The sequence below is a fragment of the Idiotropiscis lumnitzeri genome, chromosome 8 (assembly GCF_059441095.1).
Source record: "Idiotropiscis lumnitzeri isolate Australia: NSW breed Sydney's pygmy pipehorse chromosome 8, RoL_Ilum_1.0, whole genome shotgun sequence".
Lineage (NCBI taxonomy): Eukaryota > Metazoa > Chordata > Actinopteri > Syngnathiformes > Syngnathidae > Idiotropiscis > Idiotropiscis lumnitzeri.
Window position 1 is genome coordinate 8,531,632 of NC_142398.1, and position 23,506 is coordinate 8,555,137.

The window sequence follows — 23,506 nt, forward strand, 5'->3', positions numbered from 1 at the left end:
CTGAAAATGGTTACTCTCCCTTTAAGGCAGATTCCTTTTATAGCCCCTCCAGTTCAATTATGTGCAACCAATGTACACAACGTACACATACAAATTAATTAAAGCCGAAGGATATTTTTTTTCAACATACAAAAAGGTAGTGACTGTTAAATTACAGTGCCTCTACATAGGTTGCCTGACTACAATCATTCCAAGCGCCTTCTGCTGTGTTTTTGTCCCGCCATTGGCCCAGCATCAGGATAGAAATATCTGGGCCAGGGTATACACGTCCAGCACCTAAAACGGCCTACTTTAAGCAAGTCAAGACTTGTTTACCCGCGGTAACGGCATCCAAATGATTACGGTGACAGTCTAACCAAAGGGAGATCAGACACACGGCAGCCGGAGGTGCCAGGGGCGCCAAGCCAACACAACTCATGGTAATCGTGAATTAACAAGGGCACTCCGTATGAAAAAAAAACAAGCAAGTAGTGGTCACTGAGACACACACGTTTTCTTGTCATGCACCCAAATCAAGATTTATTCAGATCAAATTGTCCACTTTTAAAACTCGTTTGAAGACACATTTTCATTCTTTAGCTTTCGACACAACACGAGATATGTCGCTGTTCTGCTGTTCTTCTGGTATCTATTGTTCATGTGTTTTAATTTGTGTTCTAATTACCCGCTAATTTATATGACACCATATGGGAAGCGCTTTGTTACAGCTCCAGCTGTTGTGAATTGCGCGATATGAATAAAGTTGAATTGTATTGAGTTATATTTCAAAAGGGTCGCACCTTTGATGAGTGTTGTTGATTATTATTGAAACATATTATGGAAACTACTGTGAGCTGTTTAAGGGCCTGGATCTTACAAAGAAATGGGTCTTTGATAATCGCCACATGCATGATTACTCAGTAAACTTGCCGACTCGGTGGAGATGCGGCTGGTATGTGTGCTTGATGAAGTGCCTATGCACCACATACAATGTTGTGTGAAAACACTTCTATTGTGTGTGTGATTTTTTTTTTTCTATGCTCATAAGACTGTCTGACCATTGGCCCAACAGGATAGCGGCATATATGGGACAGCATCCAAAGTGGGCTAATTTTGGAAAGACAAGAATTGTTCAAAGTATATGCCACAGAATGTAATAAAAAATGCTCACATTTTTTTGAAGAAGAGAGTTTGATTCTCGAATCTCTTCAAACCCTTTTATGCGCTCCCTTATTTAAGGAACGCTGCAGAAGTCCATTTTGGAGCATGTTGCGTTGTGGGGGTGGGGTTTGTCGGCTGTCAGGCAGTCTGTTGTCACACTGTTGCATCTGCAAGACAGACAAAGGACAAAATGTGACAATCTGCAATGAATGACAGTGAACCCCATCACACCTGTGAAAAATCAACCAATCAGTGACAGCAGTTGTGTCTTTCTGGATGGCAATCATTAGGCGACAAGTAAGACAAAGAATAACCCGCGTGTCTACGTTAAACTCAGATAGTATAATACAGTTGTAAAGTTTTAGACCACTTTTTTTTCTCTTAGATATCTCAAACAGACCAATTTTCTACAGCTAACACAAAGATTAGTGATATGCTTTTTTCAGGGCCGATCCCGATTATTAATAGTCATGGATGCTGATATTTGAAGCCGATATTCATTAGTAGACAAAAGTGATTAAAATGGTGTCAAAATTTTGAAAATTAAAAACTGCAAAACTTGACTTAGTTTAAATTCTTTTAAGCACCTGTTTATTAAACAGGTTTAGAGATTCACAACATTTTAAAGCTTTTTTAGATCTTATAAAGTAGACTTTAAACTTTTTTTTTTATAAGTCTAACAAAAAGTGCATCGAGTTCCCAGGCTCAAATGCATGTCTTATAGTTCGATGAAAACAAACATCTCCTTAAAGTTTACGACAGCAAATAGTTTTCTAAATATCCACCATAATTGTAATGTTTATCCTTCACACATTTTTTTAAAATTCAAAAACAGAAAAGTGCATCCTCAATGGAGCAACTTCCCAGAAAAATAAACATCTCATCAACACATCTGTGTCTCCTCCCCACTGCTTTTTTGTGGGTGTTCTGTCACCAGAAAACGTGACATTTTTTGCTCAAGATGTTTTTTTCTCTTGCTGTAATTTGTCGTCAATTTTTGCACCATGTACAGATTTTCATATGAAGCGATGGTTGTTTTAAAATAAGTTTGAGTTGAGCTTTTAATGACATGTGACTTACACCCGCAGATTCCGGCACTCACTCACTTCTTTTCTCACCATTTCCCTCTCAGTATTATGATCAACATCTGCTTATCTCTGAAGCCATGTCGCTCCAGTTGCCAATGACCTCTGCAAATGTTACAATGTGGGAGCGATTAAATTTACACTCAAGGCAAGGCAGCAGAACTGGGTCTGAAACCCTTATTTTTATGTATATGACATAAAATGTAATGTTAGTGGTTGTGAGTTGAAGTAGACGGACATTTATTAAAATTTGGGTAAAGTCTGTTGCCTTACAACCGCTACTGTAGCGCGTGTGACTCAAGGTGAAAAAGCTTACAGCTGATTGGCTGCAGAAGGAACCAATCTGATGGTGCTGTAGGCGCAACAGAGAGAGAGAGAGACAGAACCGTGCTGCAGTGAGCGAAAATAAACCAGCTTTTACTTTATCAGACTTTCAATTAAAAAAAAAATACAAATGCCAAATATCAGCCCGGATAATTGGCCCAGCCAATAATCAGTCTATCACTAACAAAGAGCTGCACTTCTCAAAATGAAATTCTTTTCCATGGTCAGCAGACGTTATGCCGACTTCTTCAAATGCAAATTGCTTCATTCATTTGCTCCATTGGAGTGAAGATCTGAAGCTCTGAATCAAATATATTTTTTTAACACCATACTGCTAGGTTTATGGCATAATTGACAGTTTGTTTGGCTCATAAAATGTAAGTCAAACTTTTTCAATGCCCCACCAGACATCATCACTGGATTGTGGGTGGAGCAACTGTCGCCAGTGATAAATCCTATATATTGACATGCTATTGAAAAAGTTGCAATATTTTGCAGTAAAAGCGCTAAATGTTTGGGCCGAGGGAAGAAATATCTCGTTTGTGTTGAACACCCAAAATGTTTTGATCCCAGCAGGACGCTACTGTTAATCAAGATACAAACAAGCTGTATAATAAGCACATTTTATTTATTTTTTGCTTTCTCTTAGCATTCACATCACACAAATAAAGAATTTGAAACTCATTAGTGCACACCAACAGCGCTGGTGCATCCTGGCGCCAGCTGTGTCAGAAAGCGCAGTTGGCCTCCAAAGTCGCTTTTCTCGCGTAGGCGTTGCAACTCGGCAACTGACGGCTACAAGGTTGCGTTCGCTAAATACGGCGAGGTGCAAAAAATAGCTGATGGCAAGACGCGCACTCCCTTTGCAACTTGTTTACACCGTCAAGGTGGTCTGACATTACAGCCGCTTTATAGTCTCGACTTTACAGGCGTCCCACAGCGAAGGCAGCGGAACGCCCACACAATAAGGGCAAACCATTTGAGGGGTAGAAAAACACTGCGAAAACGGCATTTTTCCCGTTGGCATGTGGAAATGTCCCTCTTCTGATTTATTTATTTTTTTATTTCTGTTGAAAAACTCAATTATGAGCCATTTTTGTGCGAATAACAAAGCAATAAAAGTGGTGCTTTGGCGCTGTTTATGAATTCTTGGTGGTGGTGTTAGTTTAAATTTGTCGCTTGTGTTTTTTTGTTTTTTTTTTAAATTTAGTTTTGTTGTGTCATGACCCGTTCGGTCATGTCATGTCTTTGTTTTGTTGTCCCAGCTGAGTGGGGGGCGTTTCCTCCAGCGCTCGTTCCCTTCCCTTGTCATCGTTGCATGAGAGACGCGCCCACCAGCCACACACCGGTTCCTCATCAGTCACGCAGCTGTGTCACATTGACTGTCAATCACCCGGACTACTTAAGCGCTCAGGACCGACGGCTTGTTGTCGGGACATTGCTTCCTTTCCCTGATTGTCACGGCCGATTCCTGATATCGTTCTCGTTCTCGTTCTCGTTCTCGTTCTCGTTCTCGTTCTCGTTCTCGTTCTCGTTCTCGTTCTCGTTCTCGTTCACGCGCATAAGTTATTTGTCACTGACCCTGTTTTCCTCGTCAAGTTTAGTCTGTCCAGTCGCGTTCTTTGTCATCCTCATTGCTTTGCACTTCGTACGTTTGTTTCCCCGAGTTCATTGTTTGCATTAATTAAACTCCCCTTAAGTTACCTTTTTGCCTGGCTTCCCTGCATTTTGGGTCCTCCTCCTTCACCTCGCTACAAGCGAGCCTGACATGTTGATGGTCCATGAATGCATCATGCGCTGTCAACGTGAAATTCAGTGGCAGGCTGTGCATTTCTGACCCATGACTTAGGTGACCTAAACCAGTGTTTTTTCTACCATGCACCGGTGGATACAAAACCACAACTTTTGCGTTGGGGGTGGTGTTGGTTGACTAATAAGATGCTCGAGTAACAAATGCAAATCCACTTGTATTACGCACCAGACACCACAGAACAACTAGAACGCGCATGAACGAGTAACACAAAAACGGGGGTATTTCGTAGATATTGCAATAACTATTGAAAAGTGCGAACTTAGGGCACCACAGAACAAGTGTGACGCACCATAATGCTTTATAACGAACCGCTTAGCGCGTATTGTGCAGAATAGGCTTCGTACGTGGTTTGTTATTTTATTTATTTATTTATTTATTGCTAGATTTTGGGTTTAATATTAGCATAATGCCATCGAGACAATTTGCATTTGCACACGCATGAAGAGTCCATCATAAGATGGATGCGACCCTTCAAAATAAAATATTTTTCAGCCTCCAGTAATAGATAAACTGGAAGTACTTTTTCTTTTTTTCTTCTTTCGTCCATAGTGGCCCACGACCCAGTGGTTGCGGACCACTGACCTAAACCACTAATTAATAACGCCACTCGCACGATGTGGCAAAAATAATATGCAAAATGACACTACATTACAGAGCAAGAGAGAGGCCTTCCGTCCGTGTATGTAAGAATGAATACCATCATTACCAGGTCACGTTCCAAATTATTATGCAGTTTTTTTTCTCTACTTTTGGCTGCATCTGGTAAATTCAAAAGGGACCTAATCTCAGCGTGACCAAACCATCATTTGTCCCTGTTAATGCTCCATGTAGGTCCTCGCTGTCATTTGGTAACTCAAATCAACCCAACTCTGAACTCAAACCTTCATCCCATCCGTCTGCAGACAATCAGCCGTGGCGAGCACATTGTTACGTGTTGTTGTTTGTTATTACTGTTGTGTGCTGGAGGCTTTAGGCAGACCTCAGTGTGGTGTGCCAACATGCACGTTCAGCACCTCGCCAGTCGCCCTCTCCTCCTTGTAGGCCTAGGGCATCAATCGCCGGCTGTTGGGGCTGTTAACCAGCCCTGAGCTGCACCATTGATCTCTGTAATTGTCTCCCACTCTTCAAAGGCAGCCGGGAGTTGGTTTGATCCGAGCTGTTTACTTTCGCAGGCTCCTGTGGAACTAGCTTTTTGAAGACGAGAGCTATCAAGTACTTCAGGCATGAGCAGGCATATTATCGTACCATTACTGTGTGTGCGTGAGGGTGTGTGTGTGTGTGAGACGCTTAAAGGCCCGTGGCGGTGGTGGGTAGGTGGTGAGCCGGCAGCCCCTCACCATTACATAAGGACAGGGAATTTCAACCAGGATCTTTCCTTTCATCTCCTATAGAACAGTGACAAACGGCTCAAAAAGGACAGGTTTCAAGCAGCTTTTGGGCACCCCAGATTGAAGGTGATTGGAAAGAAAAGCTGTACGGCTGGTGTCCCAAGAGATGTATTTCCAACCCAAAGTACCAGTTTTCACTCTGCCGTGTGGGACACAATCAACCAGCAGAAGAGATCTTGCAATTTTTTGCTTCATTCAGTGCGTGAGAAGAGGTGAGAGTAGTGGCAGGCAACTTGTGGCTGCTTCGCCATGTGCTCACAATGGCCTGAGCATCTGACAGTTCCTGGCCGTTAAGAACATTGCTGTGCTGGGCCAACTTCCCTACTCACCTGACACTGATTCTGTGTAAAAAAAGATTTCTTCCTCTTTCACAAGCCCTAGGGGCTCATTAAGAGGACCCAATTTGAAGATGTGGATAACATCAAGATTGGAGTGTTAAAAGGCATAACAGAGAGGGCTGAGAATGTGATTTAAACACCAAGTGGATTATTTCAAAGGGAAAAGTTTGGTAGTTTGGATTTCAAATACATTTTGCAACATCACCTGTATGATCATTTTGCCATTGCGTTTATTTTATTTTTTTATTTATTTTTATGACAGTCTGAACGTCTCAATTCAGATTTTTTTACACCCTACTTGGGCCACAATGTGGCAATATGTGATTTTTTTTTTTTCTTTTTAATGCAACCGCAGCCGAACGGCCAGGTCGCATGTATTGACGTTGTTTTGAGTAACAGTATTGACTTTCTATTTTGCTGTCATTTAATCGCACTTGAAACATGAAGCATAAAGTGGCGCTTTACGGTGATAGTAACAATTCAGCTGCTAATTTGTTACACACGGCAATGACGTGATGTCTCCATGAAATGGAATTGAAAATCTTTGCCTCGTCATTATCGCCAAATACTGTATTTCTAACTCGAATTGAATTGCTCTTCTGTCGAAATGACCCGACATTTAGTTCTGTAAACACTACGTCGTGAGTGACGTCGCCTCTTCTGCACTTGCCACTGGCAACGCGTATGCAAGGTCGCATTTGTAACGTAATGTGAACGCTTACAAAAAACACTTTTTCTCTTGATGTTGATGCCCACTTTCTCAGCAGTGTTGGTAAGTACAGTAAATTATTATTTTTTTTTATTTTATTTTATTAATATGAAATATAAAACATCCATCCATTATCTGTGCCGTTTCTCCTCACAAGCGTTGCGGGGGGTGCGGGAGCCTATCCCAGCTATCTTCAGGCAGTAGACGGGGGACACCCTGAACTGGTTGAGTATAAAACATGTATTTGTATTTACTGAGAGATGTAGGGAGTATTAATGTTTTGATTCCAATTTACACGGAAATTAAGGTTACATTGCCAGCATAGGAACAGACCTCGTTCGTAAATTGAGGACTTCCTGTATCTTGTCCTAACTACAGTGAACCATGCGTTATACATTTCAGACCCACCTGCAATAGATGAAAATCCACAAAGCTTGCTCGCATCAAGTGAATTTGCATTTCTGTTGGTTAAATGACTGCTGTGAAAAAAAAATTTAAACACCAGTGACAACCAAAATATGCAGTTTTTTTTTTGTTTTGTTTTGTTTTGTTTTTTTTGTCAATGTTTCCAATGTCAAAGTTATCCACCAAAATAGAAAGCCATCCAAATAATACACGCTTGACTTTGACGTTCTTCCTCAAATTGTTAACATGTGTTTTTCACTCAACACTTTTCATCCAATGCTGGTTTGCGGTTTTGGGGGAACCCGAGTAATAAACATAATGAAGAAGAGAACGCTTTAAAGCCTTGCGTTCCAAAGCAGTAAAGCTGCTGTTGATGTGGTTTCTTGTTAGGGAGTCGACTTGATGTCAGGGTAGGAAGATGGAATTGTGCACGGGAGACGTGGCACACCCAAAAACAAAGTCGAAGCTAGATGCTAGGAGGCCTCGATGTGCCTGTTGAATATGTACTGTAGAAAACATTAAAACACATAAGGGCCGTATATATATATACATACGTATATATATATATATATATATATATATATATATATATATATATACATGTATATGTATATATATACATATATACGTATATATATATATATATGTGTTTTTTTTCTTTAATATATTTTTGTGTATTAATTTGTGTTCTAATTTACCACTACTAATTTATATTACACCATATGGAAAGCGCTTTGTTACAGCTCCAGCTGTTGTGAAATGCGCTATATAAAGCTGCTTTGTATTGTATAAAAAATAACCAGAGTAACAAGCCAAAACTAGTCATAAAAAACATACTTTGGGAAGATGTGAGCCCCAGTACCAGGAACAGAAACAGCAAACACAACTAATGACCCAACAAAGACAGAAAGACACCAGGGAACTAAATACAAAAAAAAGTGGACAAGAAAACCAATGAAACAAATGAGGAAAAAAGGGGAGAACATGACCAAACTGATGACATGTCCACACGGAAACAAAAAAAAAACTCCAAATAATGAAATGCATGTGTCTCTGGAAGGCTGTAATGTATATGCCTAGTCTGAAGAGGCGCTATTGCACAGCCATAGAGGTCACCGGAAAACAGAAGAAGAAGCCTGAGCGTAAAAGACAGACAAAGAAGACTAGTTTGAAAAAAAGGGTGAGTCCATAATTCAACACGATCATAGAAGGAAAGTTGTGTTTGGATGGATGATGAGGTGGAGCTGAAATGAAGAGATGGGCGGGTAAAGCTTGAAGCATTGAAGCTTATCTTCAAATTGGGCAAAATGCCTTCAGAGCTTTGGTACTTTAGTGAATGCATTATTAGTGACATCTAGTGGAGGAGTGAAGTCAAAGCAACCTACGGCTCTAAAGAGTGAAATATTCCCTCACTCATATTTCAGATACAATAGTCAAATAAATACGATGCCGATCAATGTATTTAAAGAAGCGTTTAGAATTCAGACCAAGTTGCTATTACGTTTTTGTTTGTTTTTTCGAAAATAAATGTGTTAAATAAATAATCTTGGACGTTCACCCAAAATATTTATTTCAAGTTTGTCAAAAGCTAAACTGTCTGCGATGTTTTTTATGAAAATGTGCATTGTGTTTGATGCTTCATAAAAACATCTATTTTTTGTTGAAGACTAAACTGTTTTCGAAGCTTACCAAAAGTACGGCATGGTCTTCATTACGGGCTCTAAATTGTCTTTGGTGTTTTTGTAAACACGTCTGTTAGGCACCTCAACGCTGGAAGGTTTCAAAAATTCGCTATTTTTCTCCAGGAGTAAATTGTCTTTGATGTAAATGCGGGCCCTCGAGAACAAACAGTTGTGTATCAAAGCGAACGGGTAGACGGCACGAATCAAGCGTTATCTGCTGACGGAAGCAAGAAAGTCGAAAGCAGCCATGCAACTTTATCAAAGCAACTTTATTTTTAAAACAAACGACACTCAAATCGATAGCAAGGGATTGGACGGGGTCACTATTGCCGTTTCTGCCAAGTCATGTTTGCAGACTAAGAACAGAGGATGCCTTGATTTTTTTTTTTGTTTTATCACCTCGTCTGCACTGCGTTTTAACATTAAAAATTTACGGAGTGAAAAGGAGCGCGAGGGAAGGTATCAGGAGTCTACCGCGCCTAACTCCGGGGAATTAGATTTTCTAGTTAGTCTCTTCAAAGGACATCCATAATAATCTCACTGTAGCCTACCCGCGCAAGCCTCTCAAAGGTCCTGCATAATCTGGCCGTTGGCCGGGCATCAAGTCAATGCTGTTGATTACGAAAACAGGAGAAAGGGAAAGGAGTTGGAAGTAATTACGCAGGTTTGCGAGGGCCACAGGCACTGTTTTCATTACATTGCTTAGTTAATTAGCTTGTCGTTAATGTTTACAAAACATGTATGCTGGCTACGATGCTTATGAAAACAAATACTATGTACCTAATTGTCTTCGATGTTTATGCGCGTTAGGTTAATCAAAGACTAAATTGTTTCTGAAGTTTTAGGATTTTGGATTGAGAGAGAAAATTGTCTTTGATAATTGTGAAAAACTGCTCGGTTAATCAAAGACTAAATTGACAATTATGTTTATGGAAGTGCATTGATAAATTTCATCGTTAAAGCAACGTTTTCCAGATAAATCCTGACTGCTTGCTAGCTTTAGGCTAAAGTTAGCTTTGTTGCACTCAGGTCAATTTATTAGCTCGTGTGTGTGTTATGGTAATGTTATGATAATTTGTTGGTTGTTCTCTTAACATGTCTTGACCGATGCAGTTAATGCAGAGCCAGTCAGTGGAAAACTCACAATAAACGAATCAATTCTACTGCTTCCATCATCAGTAAAGACTCGTGAGCCTGTTCCCGACATGCAAGCCCAAGCCATGACATTATTTACGTTCGTCATGCTTCACAGATGAGCTTTGAACGAGATTGGAATTTGCATAAAAGTTCAGAAATGAGCCACAAAAGTTTTGGAACAAAATTTTATGGACTGATGAAATCAAAATTAAACTTTACCAAAGTATGGTGAAAGCTTATGAGCCGGATAAAATGAAATAAAAGCTAGAATTGTGATAATTTGAAGATATTTATCTTTTGTTTTACATGACAAAAACCAAGGAGTTGACTTTGCCATTCCAATACTTTTGGAGGGAATATATTTTGGCATCTTCTGTCTCGTCCTTGCCCGAGCACGCACAACTGATTGCGGCGATATCCTCAATGTACTCGGAAATCACAGAATTTTTTTTATTTTTTATTAACAACCTTGGCGGAGGTCTGCTTCTCTCCTGCGTGCTACTGTAGCTGTTCTTTTTTTTTTTTCCTTCCTTGTGCTGGCGGCAAGCACTGACAAGCTGAAGAATGTCTGCACAGGCAAGCGGGGGAACGTCTCGCCATCTCAGTTCCTCTGCAAACGCTATCGGTTTGCTCCAAAGGAGACAGAGATAGATATTTAACTTGCGTGTTTGTCGTTCAGTGTTGAGTAGATCTTGCGCTGCTCGCAACTTGCCGTGGGAGAAGGAATCTATAAAGGAATTTCCCCAGGTGGTATCGAGCAGACAGCTTTGAGTGAGTAGGCCTATTTAGCTCCCGACTGAAATAGCTTTCCTGCTTTCCTAACCCTAACCTGTGTCACTCTTTGAGCCAGCCTAACTAAAAATTTAAAATACATTGCTTAACATACACTGTACATGAATTAATGTGCAACTAATTCCCTCTGGACCCATTTTGGGCCCCGACCAGAGTTTGGAAACCTTTTGCTTTTCGAGAACACATTTAAATGTTTTCCGCAACCAAACCGCTTCATCTGGGGATAATCCCATGAGAGATTTTGCACCGTCGTAATCTGATTGTTTTGAACATATCCGGCTTTGACCTACTGAGGCTATGAAAATGATGATTATTATTATTAATTTTTTTTTTACAAATTAATCTTTACTTGACATGATTTTATTTTCATTTCAGCACCCTTAGAAACCTCACTGATGACAGTGGTTGTTCTAATGTCTTTTATTTATGCCGTTGTTTTCTCACCGTGAGAATGCATTTTGGTTTAGGACAGCAAAAATGAACCTCGTAAGTGGGCAAATGAAATCATGGTTATTGGCTCTTTGAATTTCTGTCGCTCTTCATCTGACGTACGGCGGTCCCTGAAGGCCAAAAAGTAAAGCGCTGCGTTGCAAACCTTGAACGTGGAATAAGTTGGTGAGATATCAATAAGAGAATGAAATCAGCACGTTGAGGAATACAAAATGGCCACTTCAAACTAAAATGGCAAACTTGCTGTGTCTTTTCAAACAATTTTTTCTTTTTTATTTAGCTTTTTTTTTGTAGCTCTGCTTCCTGTGTTATTGCCTCCCAAATTTTGTGTTGCTAAGGGAAACTGTCTCTGGCCTTGTGGTGTTGAAAGTAGTTGCATAAAGCAAGCACAAACTGATTAAGGCGATGGTGAGTGCATTGAAATGAACCCATCAAGTCTTCATTTACACACAGGTACCTTGACTGATTAGTTTTGTTTGTTCTCTGCCCTCAAATTACATCTCAAATCAACTTTGCCCATTGAAATAAATATGCCATCAATTAACTTCAGTTCCCTCCCACCCCAATTTCTAGAGACAGAAGTGTCACGATGATTTTGAAGCGTCGACTCAGCGATCTAACGTATTTTCTGAACTATAAAGCGCTCTTACCGGTGAAAAAAAAATCCACAGAAAACCGCATTGTTGTATTAGCCGCATGGTTCAAAATCTAGGAAAAAAGTATCGGCTTATAGTCCGGAAAATACGGTACTCTAAATTGAGACCTGTACCGGGTTATTGGTGGATATTTTTAACATAAACCTATCAGCCAATCAGAAAAAAGCTTTCCTACATGTAGGGTGTTTTTTTTTTTTTTTTTTTTTTAGAAACCATGCAGTTGTACTATTTTGCAGAAGTTTGAAGGCATTTTTGGACCCAATTTTCTATCAGTGCTGCCACAAAAACATTCCCAAAAAAGATCCTCCCTCCAAAAATGAAATTTTCCAGGATTCATCTTGCCATTTTCAAAAATGTGGCTGTGTTGTGTTCCAGCTTGGCTCAGGGTTCGAGTCATTTACGGTTTAGCTAATATGAATTGTTTAAAGCTTTTCATTAGCTGGTAAGACAAAGTTATGTGGTTTGACATAAAGACGTATGTAATTGGAATTGTAAATATGTTGGTTTAAACATTCAGTTTAGAGTGGAAATAAACAGGTCATAAATCAATTTGTGACATTTTTGTTTGGTGGTGTGCCGTGATATTTAGTTTGAATGTCAAATATGTCCCTTTACTCCATAATGATGGGGAATCATTTGAATACACTGCAGTTCGATCCAAGCTGGCATCCCAGAAGCGACGATTAGGATGGATGGACGTGCATGCTGTTTGCCACTCATTTCTGCACACTGCTTATTAAACCGTAAAATGTGTTTAGCATTGACATTATGGCTACGTTGGAGCTGTTTATGCTGAGATTTTAATAATGCTGGGATATTAAAATATTGATCTGGTGCTTAATCTCCACTCTAATAAAACCAACAAATTGATTCACCATCCAAATCACCCCCCACTCCTGCTCCCAGCCGTTTTTGTTTTTCTTGTTGTTACTCATTGTCCACTTCATAATTTATTTTACGCACTGCGAGATGCCAGATCAGAGTTATCGCTAAATTATTCGAGCGTGTGGGGGAAAAAAAGCCACAGCAATTAAAAGTGGGCGTCCACGATTTAACACACTATAATTGCACTAATCACTGATTCAAGTTTCCCGCGGTCCAAAAAAAAAAAAGCTTCACACAAACCCACGAGGCATTCATTTGTTCCTTCTTTTAATCTCGTTTGTGCAATCTTTTCATTTTTAACGCGCCTGATTCAATACAAATGCAACTGATTACACTGTCGTACATCTAAGATGGTGTGATGTTAAAAATTGACCATGACAACAGTTCCAGAAACTCATCAACAAGTACAAACAAGTGTCATTATAGATTATATATTGCCTTTGGATGTGGAAAAACCCAAAGTGATTGAATGCAATTGGCTCATTGGGGGAAAGCCAGCTCTACAGATGTCATGCCTTAACCACCAGAAAAACACTTGCCAAAAATGATTTAAGTCCAAATTAGTGTTCTTACCTTTTTTTGATTTAGTTTCCTAAGGTTATTTAATTTGGACGAGCTGTTGATTTAATTTATTATTGAAGGCACAGTGTCTATTAGGCTGTTGGAAGAAATACATGGCCCAGTGTCGGTCTGTCTGTCCACGTGCTAGTTAGTTTGCAGGATTACACAAAAGCTACTGACCGAGTAATTGAAGGGGTGGCTAATGGGCCAAAGGGAGAGCCTACTTAATTTTGACGCAGGGCCAGATAAAAGTATGATCTGATCTACATCGCGGACCAAGTGGGACAGTAAAGGTAATTACGGACAATTTGCAGCACCATGGGCCATTTATTTTCCCATTGAGGTTAAAGGAGGCATCTATTTGCGGCACTGTGTTCATTCAGTTATATAGTTAGGAAGGTCGGTAACAAATTACTTGAATATACCTGACTAATTGAAACACATACATTTGGGTCCAGATCCAGATAATCCAGATGGAAGAATCAATCGCTTTTGTTCTAGCCCGTTTGTGTCAAGGGCCAAGTGAGGAAGTGTAAATCGTTACACCATTCCTCCAAATCCGCACAATGAGGTCAAAGTAGACGATTAAGTCAGGAAAGAACGTGAGGCACCGTGTCGTTGGTCAAGCGCCAAGAATGAGACCATCAGCTGACTTCCTTTTTTCTCTGCATGTCGGTTGACTGCCTGTTCCTTACATGCACCGGCACGTCTCAGGCCCACTGGGTATTAAACAAAAAATATGTATGTGTCATGAGAGTTACAGTCTTCAGGCAACTGCGGGGATAGGTTGCAAATTTCTTCCTTGAAAGCCTGAATGAAGCCACCGGGAGCTTGCCAAATCAAGATCAGCTCTTGTTAAAGAAATTTAAGTTTGTATGTTCATCTGTTAGTTTTGTTGTTTAGTTTGTCATCTTAGCAAGTTTCAAACTATAACTAATCTTACAGGCCCCCTTTGTTGCACATGCATTCGTATCTTTCTGGCCTCAAATTGAACTGTCCTATGGGTGCCAGGTACGGCTCCTCGCGAATGTGACTCCCCAACGCCAGAGCCCTTTTCTGTGAACACCTCCCTTGGGGTGTTGATGACCTCTTAGACCCTTAGCAGATAAAGTGAGACTCACTCGCTTCTAAGGCCGTAACTTATGACTTGGGGAGGTTCAGCACAAGGCTTGGTACCTCTAAAGCAACAATATCGTCATGGCCAGAGAGATAACTTGTATGTGTCAGGCCTTGTGAAAATACACCATACACCAAAAGATGTCTTGTAATCTGAAACCATTAGAATGGGCTGGAAGAGTGTGATGGAGTCAAATGTCAAGTTTCCCATTCTGTATTGCATATTCAAATTGCTTATGCTGATGCAAATAAAAACCATGTGTGCAGTCGAACACGCTGGCTTCGCCTCGGAGTTTGAGGGCTGCCCCGCGCGTAAATGACAGACAATCTTGGCTGGTTGATTCATTTGTTCAGGCTTGTTTTGATAGAAACATCCCTAACAGCTCTCTTGGTGTGGAATGTTTTTAATTGGAAAATATGTCAAGCTTGGATGCAGGACTGCCTTCTCATATTTTCTTGTTTTTATTTCGTTAAAACGGGTCTTGTGGTATAAAATATTACATAGAAATTACATGTAAATATAAAATATACAACTACCGATTATTATAATATTATTGTTGGTTATTGTGTCAATTAATCAGATTTAAAAAACAAGCTTTAATTTCCATCCCTATATTCAGAGCTAATGTACGAATATATGTTTATTAAGATTTTGTAATTGGTTAGGTCTGTCAACATGTCAGAAAATAGGCAGAATTGTTTGCAAATGTTTTATTCTGATTCAACACAAGTCTCATAAGTCTGCTTTTGTAAGAACTTCAGACATCTGATGTTAACTGCTCAGAGACTGAAATCCCGATGATTTGGACAGTTCTAAATCTAACAACAAAGCCTCCAAACAATCAATTATCAAAAATAATTGACGATTAATTTGGTAGTCACTTCGTTGTCGATTCATTGTTGCACCTCAAGTTATTTTCTAAAATCAGCTCCAATGTTAGCTTTTCAAATAAGATGACCCGAAAACCGATGCTTCTAGGCTGATTTGATTTTAACAAAGCAGAGAAAAAAGCTTACTTTTTTTTTTTATCAGTAGGGCACAAGATACAAGACCGAATTATGAATCGCTCTGTGCAATTTTATTTTATTTTTTTGTGGTAAAAAAGTTGTCGCAGTGAAATTGGCATTTTAAATGATAAATGTGTCAGTGAATATTGCTTGAATATCAAAGGTGGGTGCCCGTGGCCTTGTGGTGGAGGTTTACGCTCTGCCGAGTAGCTCTCCAGTTTACAGTGCATTCCTGCTAAGTATGTTTCAACTCATTCTTGGCTTATGTCGGCATTCAGAGGAGGGGATTTGCACATCAAAGTGTACTTGAGTCCCTCATCGTCAGGGCCAATAAGAGCACATTGACTCCATTGTGGGAGGTTTTACTTTTTCATCCTCTCGGCACGCGGGTCATCGTGTCCATGCGTGGTGACTTGACTGTTGTTCTGCTAAATGGATGTGGAAACGGGTTTAAATGTCTACTTGTGTTTGCCTGTGTACCTGCTCGGGGTGATAAGGGCCTGTGGGCCGCACCCTTTGTTCCGACGGAATTATTCGCTAATCCAACATGCCAGTGCAGACGGGTTAAAGCCGAGCTTGGTGTCACTGACTGTCGTGTTTTTTTGTTTGTTTGTTTTTTTGTGCATGGCCCGCTGTGGTTGTTCTACTTTCGATTCATTCATCGAGGCTCTTCAGTAGATGGCACTGTGGTGTATGGTGATGTATTGTTCTTATCTTTCTTTACTTTGCCAGTGTGTTTCCATCGGAATGTGCCTCCTGCCATCTTCCTCTCTCTTTTCTGTCCCAAACATCTTGAAACAATCATGCGGAACTTAGCTGACAACAAAGCTGATCCCCTGTAATGCGAGTAGCCTCCCAATCACAACCCAACCGATCGCCCCCTAATTGTTGTCTTGTTGACGAACAGTCAGTCACCAGCAACCCATTGATAACTTTACGGAATATCGACGAATCAACCAACAGATTGCCCATTCATCAACTTCTCACCAAGCAAACCAAACTGGCATTGGCAACTTTGCTGACCCCGCGATCATCCCCGGATCGTTGGCATTTTAATATCTTGGTAAATAAACTATCACCTACATAATCCCAACCACAATTTCACCAAACAACTGATGAACCAACTTTGCCCTGAACAAGCAAACGTCCCACCTCACCAACTGCTTGCTGAATAAGCAATCCCCTTCATCCCTGCCATCAAAAAATTCGCTGACGAATCGATTGGCCGCGTTGACAAATTTGTGCCACACAATCAATCACAATTATCTCCGTCGACAACTTTGCCCAATAGATCACCGCCACTCCATAGATGCCAACTTTATTGAACATTCAATCACCACGAGCCCATCAGCAACTTTGAAGCTCATAATTGAACTACACGACCATCGCAGCAACTTATTTAAAGATAAACCCCTGTCAACCATTTTGGCATCGAACTAATTGTTGGCAACTTTGCACCAAACAATCACGCATCCCCACCACACCCATTGACATCTGCATATGCATTGATCACCAACAACTTGCGTTGCCAACAGTACCTCACAACTGCTCACTCCTCCTTTTGAAATGTCCAAGCTCACCTCCCGATTATCTGATAAAGCTCCTTGTCGTTGTCAAGCTGCACATAAATGATAACCACCACCCCATTTTGATAACTTTACCAATCACCTCAGTGTTTTAAACAAACCGATGTAACATCCGTCGACCCCTTGACCAAACAATCTAGCACCAACACTCCGTCCAACCACTTTGCCAAAAAATAGATTGCCACATTTGCTGAACAGCTGTCCACCCGCACGTTACCAACTTAACGGAACAACCAATCAACCCAACCGAACAACTTAAACCCCAACAATCAATCACTACCAACCTACGTATTCCGCAACCCAAGAACCTGCTGTAGTTGTTTACAAGCAGTAAACGTAAACACAGCGATATGGGTCACATGTAAATAGATACGGATAGAGGCACTAAAACAGGAGCACTTGAAAGCGCTGCCTAAATCCTGGCTTAGCGGTCGCTGCCCCTTCATTGTGCGACACTCCAGTGTTAATGTTACACACACGCAAACACACACCATGCTGGCGTAGCGGGCGATGCTTTTTCTGTCGGCCGTGTGAGTCACGAGCCCTTCACTCCCCTCTGTCCTTCTCTCTTTCTCTCTCTGTCTCTAGCCTCCCTTCCTTCCTGTCCGTCTCGTCTTCCTCTCTGGTGCTGTTCTTCATCCCTCCCTCTCGCCGTCCCACCATTGCTCGTCCCTCCCTCAATCTCTCGCCCGCTCCGTCAACCGGTACGCCGGTACGCGCTCAGTCACAGCAGAGGCGTCTGCTGCCAGCGTCTGCGTTTTGCCTGTTGCTGCTGCCAAGAGCTCGATATGTGGACTTACTCCAGCTGACGACGCTTGCACGGCATCCTGGGAGCTTATTGTTGTTATAAAGAAGAAAAAGGGAGCAGGGTATCTTTGCCTCTTTCTTGTGACCTCTCCTTTCATTCTTCTGGCTTGGTGGCTGCAGCTGGGCTTGTGTGCAACATCACTGTAAGTCGACTTGCTCGTTTCTTTGTTTTGGTTGGATGTGTCGTTTAAAATGGAAAATGAATGTTCTTTTTTAAATATTCTCTGCCTCCCTCGGGTGTGGAATGTTCTGCACTCCTTTTCCCACTTTCATGGTGTTGCTTCAAGTTAACATTTTGGACTAGTATTTCACACAGGGTCTGCCAGCCTTATCTTGGTAAAAAATACAGACTTGCATATGTGGAACCTTACAATAAAAATAAGCAATTTTTTCACCCGATTTGAACTTTGAGACAATTTAAAGATTTCATATGGGCTGTGAAATATGTTATGAATATGACATCCCTTCTATTTTCTAAACAGTAAATCCATTTATTCCAGGATAAAGTTTTTTTAGGCTTAAGTTCTTATGTCATTCTTTTAATAACTGCATACCACATAGGGGGACCCTCACCCAGAAGGACTGTTGCACTCCTCGTGATGCTGCCGAGTGCCATTGTGGCGCAGTGTGTGGGGAGTTCTGCCTCTAGTTTTTATGAGTGGCTGACTGTCCAATAGTTTTTCTGCGATTCTGAATTTGAATCCTGCGTGAACATCATTTCAATTTTGCAAAAATGTCATGTTGTAGCACATGATCATTCACACACCAAAATTACATTTCCCGGTACCAGGATCAAGATAGTCCCAGCCAAAGCGTACCAATACAGTAGATACAGTATACTGTATTGCAATAATACTTGAGTAATTTCTTTAAATTTTTGCACCGAAAAAGCAAAGCATGGAGAGTCTCCGTCGCCATGAGCCTCTCAAAATAGTCACTCTCTCTTTTTTTTTTTACCTGTTTTCTGTCTGCAGGATTATTATTGCTACTGCAGCCAGAGCAGTCTTACCATGTTTTCCAATTCAGCCACGTTGCTTGATGTGCAGCGGGCCTAAAACAAAACATAATATACCAATTACTTCGCCTTATCTTGGCTTTGGGCCAATTAAAAGCTTTGTTATGATTGTGTCGTATCATTACAGCAGAGTAAATTGTTGTCATGTGATGCAACAAGCCTTTTTTGATTGGCTGTTGCGATATCATTTACCTGTGATTCAGATTTGGGATCACAGCCAAACTAACGGCTACTTGTGAAAACAAATTGAAGAACAACTGTGCCCTGCGTGACACTTCAGTCAGATTTGGCGGCGTTGCTTGGTATGCGCTGGGTCTGGGATGCTGTAGTACACAAAAAAAAAACTTGGTTTTTGCTAAAATAAACAAAATGAAAGAGATTATTGGTTTATTGATTTTGATTTATTTGTTTGTTCATGTATTTAGAGAGCTAGTTATTCAGTTGTGGGGAAAATTCATAAAATCTTTTTGGGAGAGTATATTTTGCGCATTTTTTGCTGTGACTTGCGAGTAAAATTTTGAGATACAAGCGCTTTATGGTAGCAGTGAACTCAACTTCACAATGAGGAGCTGCTTGGCAGATAACGAACAATTCTTTAACATGACACTTTAAGCTGTTTATTGCCACTGCCAGTTCAGGTTTTCTTTCAAACGAAACATAAAACAAAGAATTACGTACGTATTTATAACTACGTACTGTCGATTTGCCTTAAATCCGTTTCATGCCCAGCAATTCAAAACGTCCGTCTGATGAATAATAGCTATGTGGCGTTGTTGTAATGCTTTAAGCAATGGAAATTCAACACAACCAGTGCATCAACACATGTAGACAGACAACATAACAACACTCATACATATATTCTTTATCCTTAGCAAAATATGACTAACATTACCGCATCTTAATGAGTCACAGTGGTTGTAAAAATCTTTCTGGCTGCCCCCTGGGGCCCAATTCTCGCACACCAGAATCAAAATATAATGCAGAGTTTATTTAGATTCAATTTAATTATATTATTTAATTTTTTTAATTATTAATTTAGTAAGTACTATTTTTATTATTTTTTATATAATTCAAGGCACTATTAAACATAGACTACGAGACTAATCCTTTTGTTACAGCTTCTGTTTTAACATTAAAAACATCAAATGGCAATAAATTGACATTGCGCCGCTTAACAGTGTTTTCTTCTTCTCCGATGCCACATGACTTCATTTTTAATCGGCGCTGTCCAAACATTTACTCGTTAGCATATATGTGCATTTTCACCACATCTCTAACGACTTAATGAGGACAGCCAGTTCGGCCTTGTTTGCAGTGAAGGAAGGAGCGCTTTATTAGTGCCGACAACGCCGCTGACACTTCCTGGTATGAATGTGCTCATAATTCATAAATAAGAATCACATGATGCCTCTGATGTTGTTTTAAGTCACGCGCTGGCCCGGTCTGAACGCTTGTCCTCCAGAAGGCAGATGAGGTGGAAAGAGATGATGGACGGATAGTTTTGGCATGTGTGTGCATGCTTGTTTGTATGCGCGGCGTGTGTGTGCATGTCTGAGTGTTTGTGCATCACCAGTTCAGAGTTAACTTTAGCCAAGATATAGCAAGACAGGAGAAGCATTGGCTTTTAAATTCAACATGACCTGATTCATATCTAAAATTATAGTTTTCATTCATTTTTAGCTTATATTTTCATTTTGGTGCGAATAATTAGCAAGTTGGCTATGTAACTATTTGGATAAAAGGGTATAGTGAAATATAAGATAATGTTATTTAGATAGTTAGTTAGTTAGGTAACAAGCTAATTGGCCAGTTGTCTTAATGACGAGCTAGATGGCTAAATTGCTCTTTTCTTAATGAGCTATTTGGTTAGCACAGCTTTTGGGTATCTATCGTTGTCTTTTGTTCGTTAGTTGGTTAAGGGATAGTTTGTGACCAAGCTAGCGAGTTAGCTACGTGGCACAATGGTTATTTCTTTAGGCGTCTCAGTGGTTATGTATTTATTTGTTTAGGAAGGTCCTTGGTTACTTGCCGACATGGTTAGCTGATAGAATGTTACTTAACTTGGCTTGTTGACTAAGTAGTTAGATAGGTACTTAAGTTGACGACTCTTACTGGTTTGTTAGTTAGTTAGTTAGTTAGTTGAATGTTTGATTCTTTGCTAGCTTGTTGGTTAGTTGAGTTAAAGACTACCTGTGGTTATTTGGCAGCTAGTTATTTTCAGCTAGCTATTGTTTTAGTCAGTTGGTTCAGTGGTTATCCATCTATGGTTTGTTTAGTCTGTTTGCCACGTTTGTAGTTTTATTCTTAGCTCGCTAGTTAGTTAGTTGACTTGGTTAGATTGTACACTGTGTTCAATAGATGGCAAAATGATTACTGTAGATGGTGAGTTATCACTATAGTGCTGTGTATCTAGTTGTATCTGGTTTGTTGCTTTGGTAGACAACTGCCTAGTAAAACATTTGGCTCTATGCGTGTGCTTGTTTGTTTAGTCGGTCGCTAATTAGTTTGATGGATAAATGTAACTATTTGGATAAATGACTATCATCCATCCAATATCCAAGCCGCTTATCTCACAAGGGTCGCGGAAGTGCCAGAGCCAATCCCAGCTGTCATCAGGCAGTAGGCGCGTTACACCCTGAACTGGTTGCAAGCCAATTGCAGGGCACACGTACATTAGTTAAGCAATCATTGCTTGTTCCAGTTCATTTTTTAAATGAGTCAATGAGATGAGTTTGTGTGTCTGCCAAATGATACCAGTTGCATTCCAATGGTCACAGGTGCAAAGATGCATCAGGAGCGGAGCTCGGGAGCATCATAATCAATCCTTCTTGATCCTGCACTGGAGCGCCATTTGTCTTCCTCTGTGCTTTCTTTCGCGCCTCCTCTCAGCCCCTATCTTCCTCCTCATTTCACTTTGATCTCCCACCTGCGAGGGATGGTCTCTGGAGCTTCATTACTTTTAAAGCATTCACAGTGCGCGGCCATAAAAAGATGCCACTGAATGGATTTCCAAGATGGACTTGTAAGTAATGGCTACACTGGGCTGTAATGTCCCTGTGTAATGGTTTCGTGGTCTGCCACCCTCTCAAATACCTGTTTAGGATCACCACATAGCACCTGTCATGACCGCCATGTGGCAAATCTCAAGTCCTCTCAGATTTTGTTAGTTACTAGTTTTTGTTGCAACGTAGTTTAATAAATGCTATCTCATTTCGGCTAGTTGACCCAATGGGTAGATGTTCATAGTTTTTTCTTTTGAAACGTCACGTGTCGCATTTGCGACATTGTTGACAAGGTCTAACTTGACCGTGCAGCAGTTATAAAAAAAAAAATTCAAATTTCCCCATTGTGGGACTAATAAAGGACATCTTTATCTTTAGTTATTTTGTTAATAATAATATCGGCATGCATCACATTTATATGGCACTTTTCTGGACAACTGGACACTCAAAATGCGCACATTGGATACATTATTCATACACTCATGCATTCACACTGTGGTAGCGGTAAATTCCGTTCTGTGCATGGCTGCCAGTGTGCATCAACAGCCCCTCGGACCACCACCAAACAGTCACACCGAGCCTACGCCAGAGTGAGCAACACTGGAGGCAATGTGAATGAAATGTCTTGCCCAAGGACACGACGACATATGATTCGACAGGGCAAGAATCAAAAAGCGGACCCTCCGGTTACAGAACAACATGCTCCTACCTCTGAGCCGCGGTCATAACCGTGTTAGTTTGTGGTTAGTTAGTGCAAGAGCTACCTATCTATTTGATTCAAGGGCTCATTTTTTACTCAGCTGGCGAGTTGACTAGTTGAATTGACAATCATTAAGCTAGCTATTTAGTTTGCTAGTTAGCACAGTTTTTGTATAGTTAATTATTTAGTTAAATTATTGAGTAGCTTGTTGGATTAGTGGCTAGTTTACAAATATCTAATTGACTAAATAGTCAACAGTCCGCTTGCTATTTAGTTGCTTCTGTTTTGTTTGTTTTTTTATTCGAAAATGGCTAGTTTTCTAGCTACATATTTTGTAGATTGTGGGCTCTGTGTTTGTTTATTTAATATCGTAGCATAAGTGACTAATTTGATAGTTATCTAGCGCAGTGGTTCTCAACCTTTTTTCAGTGATTTAAAAATCTTTTTTCAGCCAAGTACTCCTTAACCAGCACAAAGCATTTTTGGGTTAAAAAAAAATCAACATTAATTGTCCTCTTTTGGATCAGAGAAGAGATCTGCAACTTCTGAGAATAAATCCAAATAAAACGTCACCTTCAACATACAACCGGAATTTTGCCGACTTTCCCTTCTTTTGCACTTGTGCTTGAGTTTTTCAGAAGGCTTACGCTTGAACCATGACTCCATTATTTGCGTCAAATGAACAAGGTTTATTCATTTAATTTTTTTCAAGTTCGGCGGGCCAGATTAAAACGTTTAACGGGACGCATGTTGCCCCCGGGTCGTAGTTTGCCCACGCCTGATCTAGAGCATTGGCGAGCCTACTAAATGGCTTTCTGTCGTTTTACAATTGTGTATGTGTTTGCGCTGGTTGACATTTACATGCATTTACTGCGCAAGTACGCAAATGTTTAGACATTCTTGACTG

General features: G+C 40.4%; 1 protein-coding gene across 9 annotated transcripts in view; it reads left to right on the top strand.

Moving 5' to 3' along the window:
- The window catches only part of inpp4b (inositol polyphosphate-4-phosphatase type II B), a 177,737-nt gene that overhangs the window by 70,375 nt on the left and 83,856 nt on the right, over window positions 1-23,506 (top strand). The window contains exon 1 of one of the 9 annotated variants that reach the window (XM_088303817.1): window positions 10,578-10,792. The exons of 7 other annotated variants lie outside the window; for them this stretch is intronic. The gene's annotated coding sequence lies outside the window, so the exon portion shown is untranslated. Of the gene's footprint in view, window positions 1-10,577; window positions 10,793-17,597; window positions 18,026-23,506 lie in introns of those variants that run through there. One more of the 9 variants, XM_088303816.1, reaches the window with a different exon arrangement.